The sequence below is a fragment of the Oryctolagus cuniculus genome, chromosome 7 (genome assembly GCF_051225735.1).
Source record: "Oryctolagus cuniculus isolate XC-2025 breed Fujian yellow rabbit chromosome 7, ASM5122573v1, whole genome shotgun sequence".
Classification (NCBI taxonomy): domain Eukaryota; kingdom Metazoa; phylum Chordata; class Mammalia; order Lagomorpha; family Leporidae; genus Oryctolagus; species Oryctolagus cuniculus.
This window is the reverse complement of record NC_142873.1, coordinates 90,326,589-90,336,685: the sequence shown is the minus strand read 5'-3', so window position 1 is coordinate 90,336,685 and position 10,097 is coordinate 90,326,589. Positions and strand designations below refer to the sequence as shown.

The 10,097-nt window shown below is 33.4% G+C and overlaps 1 protein-coding gene across 50 annotated transcripts in view; it reads left to right on the top strand.

Moving 5' to 3' along the window:
- ADGRL2 (adhesion G protein-coupled receptor L2) overlaps positions 1-10,097 on the top strand; it is a 689,746-nt gene that overhangs the window by 492,875 nt on the left and 186,774 nt on the right. Inside the window, exon 1 of one of the 50 annotated variants that reach the window (XM_089337150.1) lies at positions 4,481-4,549. The exons of the other annotated variants lie outside the window; for them this stretch is intronic. The gene's annotated coding sequence lies outside the window, so the exon portion shown is untranslated. Of the gene's footprint in view, positions 1-4,480; positions 4,550-10,097 lie in introns of those variants that run through there. 50 annotated transcript variants of the gene reach the window in all.

The window sequence follows — 10,097 nt, the reverse complement described above, 5'->3', positions numbered from 1 at the left end:
TGTTTTGACCTAGTAGAGGTAACTTTGTAACTTGAAATTCAGCACGCTTGCACTGCTCGAGAAATCCTTGGTAAGAAAAGCTGCTTCTGCTCAGGTGTATACGGAACTTTCTGCTTTGCCCCCTCCACCCTTCAATACGTGCAGGCGTGATAGAAGGAATACTGCAGAACAAATGTTCTGTTGTTTAGTTTCTTCAGACATTCCCGATTCTCTTCTTTTGTTGCTTGCCTCTAAAAGAGGTGCCATTTCACATCATTCTGCACAAATTGTTTGAATTAATGCAAGTGTGAATTCTTACCGTTTGAAGGGGATATTAGCATATCAAAGGTTTCTTAGCTTCAGCTCAATTGAGAAAACTTCAGCCTGTCTTCCATTTGCTTCCAAGCGGAGGCCCAAAGGGCAGTGAGAAAAATAGGGAGGTGGATTTAGGCTGTGTTTCTGAACTTTTACTGTTTTGTAATTATGTGAGCCAAAAAACATTGTCTTTTGCTGCGGAGCCCTTGCAAATGGCGAGACAATTATTTTCTATTGATAAATGGTTTGTTCCTAGAAAAAGGGTGACCTTTATATTATATGATAGTCACTGTTGCCTTTTAGGGTCCCTTCAGTGGAAGACAGAGTGAGAAAGCTTTTCCTTCTAACTTAATGCTTTTTCTAGAACCTGCACTTTGTTATGTTAGTAAATGAGAAAGGTTTTTAATTAGTCCATAAAACAAGAGAAATTCTGTGATAAAGGGACAATTATTTCTCCGTGCAGGAAACTTTTATTTTTTATTTACTTGGTAAAGTAATAGGGGAAAAAAGGCAGTGGAGGATGTTGGAAATTAAAGATCCAACATGAAGTTTATTAACACCATGTCTATTGCCAAGTGAAAACTTGGAAAAGGGATCTAAGTGCTAAAGAGCCCAAATTTTGTGAATTGTATTTAAATTGAGATAATTCTGTTTAAATACTGATTTGTTTCAGAATTTTTGTGTTTTGTAAAACACAGTGAACTCTAGTATTCAGCTAAAAGTGGGTTTGTTTCCCCCGCAATGTTTATGGTTTACTAGCTCTTGGTGTTCTGCATTTGTAGGTTGGTATGCTCTTTGGTTTGCTCCTAACAGCTCACTCTGTCTTGCATGAAGAAAACAGGAAGAATGAGAGGTTGGGTCATTTGGGTCAGTTTATGAGGGCATGTGGATGAAGGGAGAAGAACTTTTCATCTTCAGCTTCTAGGGAAGAATTAGTTTTATTTCAAGATTTTTACAAAACCCAATTTTAAGATCAAAATGCATTTTAAGGAAGGTTTGGGGGATATAAAACCCTTTTTTTCTTACTAGTTTTACCTTTGATGGTTGGTTTGCTTTTGGAACTGAATTGATATCCTGTCACTGGAGGAGGATTATTTACTAACATTCACATTTTTTGCTTTTATTTTAATAGTGGTAATTCTATAGCAATTTCAGAGACGAAAAGCCATTATCAATCGTCTGATGTTTTTAGTCCTTAGTTTAATAGGGTGATAATTTTTTTTCAGTTTAAGATGAGGATTTTTAGTGCCATTCAAATAGTATATCATTACCCTGAAATCATCTATGATAGTGTATTTATCTGATTGATTCCTTCACTTGTCTGAGAAGTACTTTAGCGGTTTTAAAAAAAAGCCCACATTGATGTAATTGCTATTATTGCACTTAAGTTGCTGTTAACTAGTCTGCTTTGAATGCTGAGTGTTATAAGGAAAACACATTATCCTTTAGAGCTATTAGTGATAATCTAAAAATTGTCTTGAAAACACCGCTCTTCATTTTATATGATGGTGATCCTGAATTCAGCAAATCTCTAAAGGTGTAAAATGCAGAGGAAAGAAGATTTTTCAACATTTAGATGACAAAATTGGACTACTTAGAGAAAAATTAATGTGTTGTAGAAGCACTTCAGCTGCCATTTTCAATCACTGGGTTACTATGTGTTGGCAACAGAAAACGAATTTAGAAATGCAGATTGCTCTGGGAGCAGGTAGTTGGGGAAATCAGAGTATTGAATCATGTGGGGTAGAACAAACCAATTACTTCAAGTTTTGACTTGAGAATTTCCAATAAATATAATTTTTTCCAGGCTTTTGAGTCTCTGCTTTATTAGTGCCTAACATCAAAGCAGACAACAAAACTTCCAAATGTTATAAAAACGAATGTAAATATACAGATCTCACATGCAGTACTACAAGCCTTAATTTAAGACGAGCAGTTGGAGTTTTTATTGCTGCAATTTCCACAATCAGCAGAAACGTTAACACCAGGCTTCTGGGTGTTTCCTTTCTTGAAATGAGCAAGAGGAGACCTTTAAAACAAAGGTTTACTTAAGGTTAGATCTTTATTTGATCATTATTGAAGCTTTCTGTGTTTCATTAAAATATTTAAAATAGTATTTTAGTGTCCAGAGTAGTATAGGAATGTGGGAAGTGCGATTATTGAGAGGTCATGACTAGAAATCTGCAAACCGTAATAATAAAATGTTATTGCTTTATTTTCTATAAAAATATTTATTTGACCTCACATTTGTGAGTAAATATTCAAATAATAGTCGATTGACAGGTGTAATGTGGAATGAGGAGAGAATTACACTTCGAAGGTATGGGCTAAACACCCTGTACCTACCTACGGGACCTAAGTTAACAAGAATCCACACCTCTTGCCCAATTGCTAGTACTTAAGATCACAGATTAGGTGTCCTTCAATTGAAAATGAAATACAGCTTTGGAAATGGAAGAATTTAGTGTCATGTAAGGTACTTTATTTATACATATATAATATATATAATTTTTTTTTTACCAAAAGTTCCTTGCAAGACTGTAGCACTCTGCCTTTTGATGTTTTCCCTTACTGATTTTGAGTCTTGAAGGGGAGATGTGCAGGATTCATATCTGCTTTTTAGCAGAAAAGTTTCATGCCAAACGAAAGTTCAGTTATTTTCAAGGCAATGTTTTTGGAATGGAACACATCCATTATAAAGAAGTCTCATCAGATTATTTGCGAAAATGCCTACCTAAAAACTTTGCCACCTGATGACTTTGATAAAGCTTTTAAAAAATAGCAACTTTTCCTACTAATCCTGAAAAGGGCATGTCAGTTCCTATGGTTTAAATTTTAGTTGTTACCTAAATGGATAACTGTTTTGTAACTATTTCTAAGAAAGATGAAAACATTTCTATTTCAAAGATAGATTACAATCATAGGTTAGTTAACTGCTCTTTTACATAACTCTAATTATTGTAGCCCCACCCAAATATGCATCACTTCAAATAAATCTTGATTGAAGATTGAAAGGTTGAAAAGTATTTAATCACTCACATTACTGTAATTAGATGATGTTATCAGAAAAATAAACTGAGAGTATTCTCTTAAAATCTTTCTGCTACTTAAGATGCTCTCAAAGATTGGTCAAGTAGTGATGATGATTTTTTTTAATGCTTTAAGAAAAAGCTTGAGGAAATGGTTTGTTTTTGAGCTGGAGATGAATAGCTGCTTATTCGAGCTAAGGCAGTTAAAACCTAAAATAATGGTATCTTTCTTGATCTAATGTGATAACCTTCGATTTTATTCAGGACTTTAGTTTGGTGTTTTGAGCATAGTATATGGGTTTCCTTAAGTATATGTTGTAAACTGTGGAACTCCCTCAGTGTTATTTTGGTGTAAATTCAAAGAACTTAAATAAGTTCGTGGAAAAATGGACTTAAAATGTTCATTTTGGTACAAAAGATTTTGAAGTTCATGCATTTTTGTTTATAACACGCATTTTCCATGAAGATTTTGAAGACCCTGCATAGTTTTTTTTTAGGTGAGTCATGATATCATGAGAAAAGTAAAGTCCTGATCAACCAAAGCCATTCTAAAACATCTTTTTTCTAAAAGGTCATTTATCTGGTGCACTGAATGTATGCAGTAATCTGTACACTTTTAAATATTCTGCTCCAACCATTTAAAAATAGCTATTTCTTAGAAGAAATCTCACTTATTTGGCAAATAAGTATTATCTGAAAAGAAAAATGTGGATCGAATGAAGGAGCCAAGCACTTAGCACCTGCAAGTAAAGTGCAGCTTACAGCAAAATGCTATTGATTGCTTCAGAAGCACAGAGCAAGTTTAAATACAATTTGTTTAATTACAACAAAAATGCAGTTTTATGAAGTAATATAGTTTGTCTTCATAGAGGATTTTATGCATTGTGTGGTGGTAAGTAAAATCCCATCACAGTTGTATAAATTTGTTCAATTACCAGAACGGCTAAAAGAAAAAAAATCAATTTAGGTTGAAAAGCAACAGAAATTAGATTACCTTGGTTAGTAGGAACTTGCCAGCAGTGTCTAAATTGCTTAATAATATCAAAAGTTACCATGTTTCACAGTGCGAGGATATTGGCGCCTGTCTTAATATGCATACATTTGTTTACTTGCGACTTGTAATGTGAACATTTTTCTCTTTTTGCTTTCCAGTTTTGTCTTCATGGAAGCTATTGCATGAAATAGAAGAAACTATTTCTACTTGCGTATTCTCTTTTATTTTAGAGGTTTGTTTTTAGTAGTTGCTTTTCTGGGTTTCTAGAATTTGCAATCAGTTGACATTTCAGATTAGTGGAATATCAGATGTAATTTTATGGATCAAAAGAAACCTTTATCAAAAGGGATTAACTAGCTTATTATCAGCAACAGAAACACATTTTAGGTATTTTTATTATACTAGGATTGTGTCGCATTTTAAATTTTACATTCTTTTTGGCAGTCAAGCGGCACAGGATCCATGGTAGCAGATAGCTGGGTACCTGTTTTATTGCCACCTTGATGCAGTCTGGCACCCAGTTTTACCGAAGTGCAAGAACAGGCACAACCGCTGCTCAGAGCCACCCGGCTGTTTTTAGGTCGTGAAGTCAACTTCCTGGAATTTCTGGGGAAACCAGTTGAAAAGGGAGGACAAATGTCACTTTAAATAGAGATGTTTAAATCAGATTTCTGCCTGAGGGTAAAATTTAGGTCTGTTTTAGCCCGGATGTAATGTCTCCCTCTACAGAGCACAGCATTAATCACTACATGACAAGAAAACTACACTGAGCAAAACGGGCCCCTGTTGGTCTTGTCATTGATTTTTCCAATCTGCGAGGAGTACGTTGCAAACATAAAAATTCACACGCAGGGATTACACCTTAATCTCTGAATTTCAGTGTTGAAATTAGTTCCCTTAAAAGAAGCCTGTTTAAAGCTGAACATTATTCGGAGGGCTTCTTTTTCTTTTTGATTATGTACACTACTTTCGTAAAAACCAAAATATTACTGACTCTTTAGGCTAAGCAAAGTTAACTTCCTGAAAAATATGAACAAGTCTTAATTCCATTTTAAGATGCATTAACTCCAAAAATTTTTTTAAAATAAAACCTGATAGCCAGAAAAAAAAATAGAGATACAAATATAAAATATTCTTGGCTATGAGAGATGGGAGAAGTTGAAAAGATGATAAACAGTAGACTTTCATCAATTGAAATAAGTATTTTGTTGGAATAAAAACCAAATTCTTACCTTTATCTGGTTGAATAACAAAATGTTCAGATATAGTGGCAGAGCATATGCCATGAGATTCCTAATAAAAAAGGGCTTAGTTTTGCTCTTTCAATTATTAGATAATACACTTTAACCCCTTTCTTGGTAAAATATGTGCAAACATATACATACAGAAGCACAATTTGTATTCTGTTCCTTTTTATATATCAGTATTTGTTGGTTGTTATTGGCTAAAGAATTAGCACAAGTTCAAAATACATGTGATAAAGAAATCTCTTTTAAAACTGATTTTGAAAATGATAGACTTATTTAATCTTTGTTTTGCTACTGAAAGTGTTTCCTGCCTTTGGACCATGAATTGACTGTACTATCCACACTTTTAATTCTTTTGTAGGTACTTTTTCATCAGCCCACACCTCAAACTGATTATTGTTCTGAATTTAAATGACAGAATCTAACCCCAATTACTGTCAAAAATGGCACTTGGCTACCAGAGGCAGGCTAGGTGACCTTGCTTTTGGCTGATGCTTTCTCTTGTGGGGGACAATAGTAGTGTCTATTTATAGAGGGCAAAAGAGAATTCTCCATGTTGTTTATGAATTTTCTAATTTTAATGATTTACTGTTAAAATTGTATGTGCTACACTAGCAGTTTTTCATATAATGGGTGAATCATTACAAAATTTTAGATGAAGTCTGTAGCTGATACTATATTTCTGTTTTCTGTAGACTGTTCACTTAATCAGTTTTCAACTTGAGTTTACATAAAAAAGAATCATGTTGAAAATACTGCTTTCTGTGTCTTTACTTGAAGCAAAGCATTTCTCTCTAGGATTATTTCTTTCTTCCACTGGTACCTTCCACACAAAAATTTAATCCTCTGCATTAAAAGCCTCCCATTTTTTAGTGTTTGCTGTTCTGGTTATTGATTCGACATTACAGAACACATTTCTTATGTAGCATTTGCTCCACTCATCTTTGTGTTCTTAATCTCAGGGTGTTTGGTGTATTTTAGTTCTTGCAGTTTCTTGCTTCCCTGTGGTTAGTCCGACAGTTTGGAAAACATTAAGTTTAGTGATACTGTGTGCCAGTGTATATATTCCCATAGAGTCTCATGAAGGCTTAATGTATTAGAAAATATAGTGAATATTGATGTACTGAAGATTTTGTATCTTTTGTTCTCCATTTTAAAAACAATGGTGTTCTCAAATGCTTTATTTTGCTTCATATATATGTAAAAATAAAAGTTATACTAAAATTCTGATTTTTAGGCACTTTAGGTTTTACTACAGACCTTTAACTATTTTTGCCCTTTTCAGAGTTCTGTCTGTCCTGAGCAAGGTAATAAATTAAAGGTAAATAAATAAAATAAATCCAAAGTAATAATCCCAGGTAATAAATTAAAAATAATAAAATAAAAAAATCCAAAGATTGGATGCTTTGTCTTGATAGTTCAGTAGATGAGTAAGAGGAATGTTCCCCCTTTTTGCTGTTTCTGCTGCAGGTTCTGTGATATCTATGACCTGCTTGGAAGCCATTTTTCACTGGTTTTAGACTACAACCTGGGAATCAAAATATTGGTGAAACAATTTGATTTCTTGCTCTGAAAAAAACTTTAAAATGCTGCTTATTAGTTTTTGCCTTTTATCTTATTTTCTTTGTTTCAGTGGAAACAAGAAATATCACACATCTCTGAATGGTATTTCTGTACGTTTTATCATGAAGAGCTTTTACAGTTTTCAGTAAGAACCGTAGATTTTGAAAATCACTTTTCATAAGCCTGTCAGTATTTATAGCTGAGTCAAACTGAATTTACCTCAAATTTTTAGTCACTGTTTACATATTAGCAAGGTGGTGTGTGCATATTGGAAGGGAGAGATTTTGAGAGAGAAAACAACCAGTATCCAGTACCAATTTGTTCATAACAAAGTCGCTCCCAAGGCTTTGCAGCGATTCTTCACTTCCCATCTTTTGCCCCTTTGTTAAAGGTGTACTACCATATTTGTATCTGGGCAAAGGCATAGAGCAGAAGAGGACATTGTATAAACAGAAATTGAAAACAGATTCTTAAAAAAAAAATAGGCTAAAGAGCATTTTGCAACCCAGATAGTTTTTTTCTTTTTTGATTGAATTAATAAAAACTAGATTTTTTTTTCCTACAAAATCTCTTCAGGTTTGAGTTAAAATTTTTCAAAATGAGAAGAAAAAACTTAGTTGTTTTTGCATTCATTTAAGATTGATCTTTTATCTTTCGCTGTAAATCTATCCCAAGATGCCACCTCTGATTGTTTACTCTGTTCAGAACCCCAGTCAGATACCTAGGCTGGGCAGCTTTGCTTTGGGTGGTCTGGCATTTCAGGCTGGTGCTGTGTAAGCAGTGTAGTGTTTTTTCTTTTTTTTGAAACACACTTTGGGTGAGTGTCTTTCTGGTGACTTTGTGAAGTCTGTGTATCCTGCCTGCTCAAGCTGCCTTGGTAACTAGAATGGAGCAGAAGAATAAAAATGTTGGCCACAAGTTTTTTAAGAGTAGTTATTTTAATCAGATAATGGGTAAAGAGGGAACAGTACTGGATAGTGTTTCTATAAAATGATCTGCATTTTATGGAGGCAGCTGCCTACATGTTTCAGATATGTTTGCTAACCCTTGTTATTACCTGCAGAGGGAGCTTGTATATGAGATTAAATGATCAAGGCACTATAAACTGATAATTTCCTTTTGGAAGTTTTATTTAATAAGATGCTTTACTTGTGTTTGAGAAAAACTGTTCTATGGAAAGTAAGGCACTTTGAATTTTGCCAAATTATAGTGAAGTTTAATACATTAAATATCAGGTGTTTAACATTTCTTAAATTCACATATTACAGATGTGCCATTTTGCCTTTTCCTAATAAAATACCTTGAGAGACAATAAAGTTATCAAATTCATTTTCAAGTTGTGATTTTTTTATGATTGACTAAAGCTCTGGGAGAATGACCACAGAGCTATCTTACTGTTTAACTTACAGTTGTTAGAAGAGAGCTCTCAGCTTTTTAGATAATCTTCCAGATTATATAAACTATTCAGTGATCACTAATGATGAAGTAAATTGCATACCACTGCCTTTAATTAATGGCTCAAATTAGATGAGTTGCATATGTTCTTTTCTAAAAATAAAAATGATCACTTTAAATTGGGACTATTATTAGTACTTGCAGTAATGGATAGATTAGTGCAGTGACACTCAATGTAGCTACCAGTAAGGACCTAATGTTAAGTGATTTTGGAAACTGCTGACTAACTTGGAAACAAATGCAGGCAAATAGACATCACTTGATTGAAAACTGAATTCCATATATGGCATCTGTCCAGTTGGATTTCTAAGAAACTGAAAGCTGAATATTCATATATTTGAGAGTTTTCCTTATAGGTGTTTTAGTAATCAGGGTGATAAGCTTTTAGGAATGTTGAGATCTTTTTCAATGAGCAAAAATTTTCACATTACCTGTGTACATTTACTTGTGCCAGGAAACTTAATGATAGGGGTATTATGTTAAATTCTAATAAAAAATCAATTCCAATCTTTATATGTTTTGGTACAGTAATGTCATTTCAGAATTTGCTTGTTGGGAGGTTAAAAAATAAAAAAGGAAGATTATCCTCTCAAGCATCCTGGAAAAAGAGATGTAATAGTTACTTCTCTGAGTGTACCAACGAATGATATAACAAAGAAAAATATTTATTTTGTAAGTTTATTTTAAGAGGCTTTGTGAACAAAATTCATTGTTTTGGGTTTATTTTATTAAACTTTTCTAATGTAAAAAGTCAGATTGTGATTTATAAAGATTAACCTTCTTAACTGAGGAGACTTGTTTAATAGAAAGGTTTATGATACTGGCATGGACTTGTATAAATATTACTCTGTCAGTGTGGTCCTGTAGTATCTTACCAAGTCAGATATTTGTGGGGAGTATTTTCATAACAGCCTAAGACTTTTAGAAATAACAGTGATACCTCAATAGGATTATGATGGCATGCTTCACAAAGGTATAATAAAAATGCTCCTTTTCTATAGAATTATTGATAGGTATTCTCTAGCATCAACTTTGTGTCATTGTCTTAAATAATATGATAAAGAGATATTTATTAGGTCCTATCTATCCTAAATATGATAGGAATAGGAAAATGGAATGTAGTTCATTACTTTCCCTCATATACAACTCCCTTCGCAGTGAGGGAAGGGTTACTGGAGAATTCATTCCAGGAAAATTGTTACGCCAGGCACAGCACTGTCACAGAGTGCATAACTTCTGTGAGGTTACTGGAAAGACACAGCTAGGGTAAGTGCTACTTGGCTTATTTTAAATTGGAAGGTAGACTACTGAATGATTTTTAAAATAGTAAAATCTGTCTCCATTGAAAAGAAAATGTTATTGAGAAGTTAATCAAATTGTTCTTGCAGAAGTGTTGGTATTTTATTATATTGGGGATGTTTATGACAAAGAAATTAATTGGTAACTGCTCTTCAGTTTAAAATAACCCTGACGTTCTTTGTAAATTATCAAGGAAATTTAAATAAAATGTTCTTT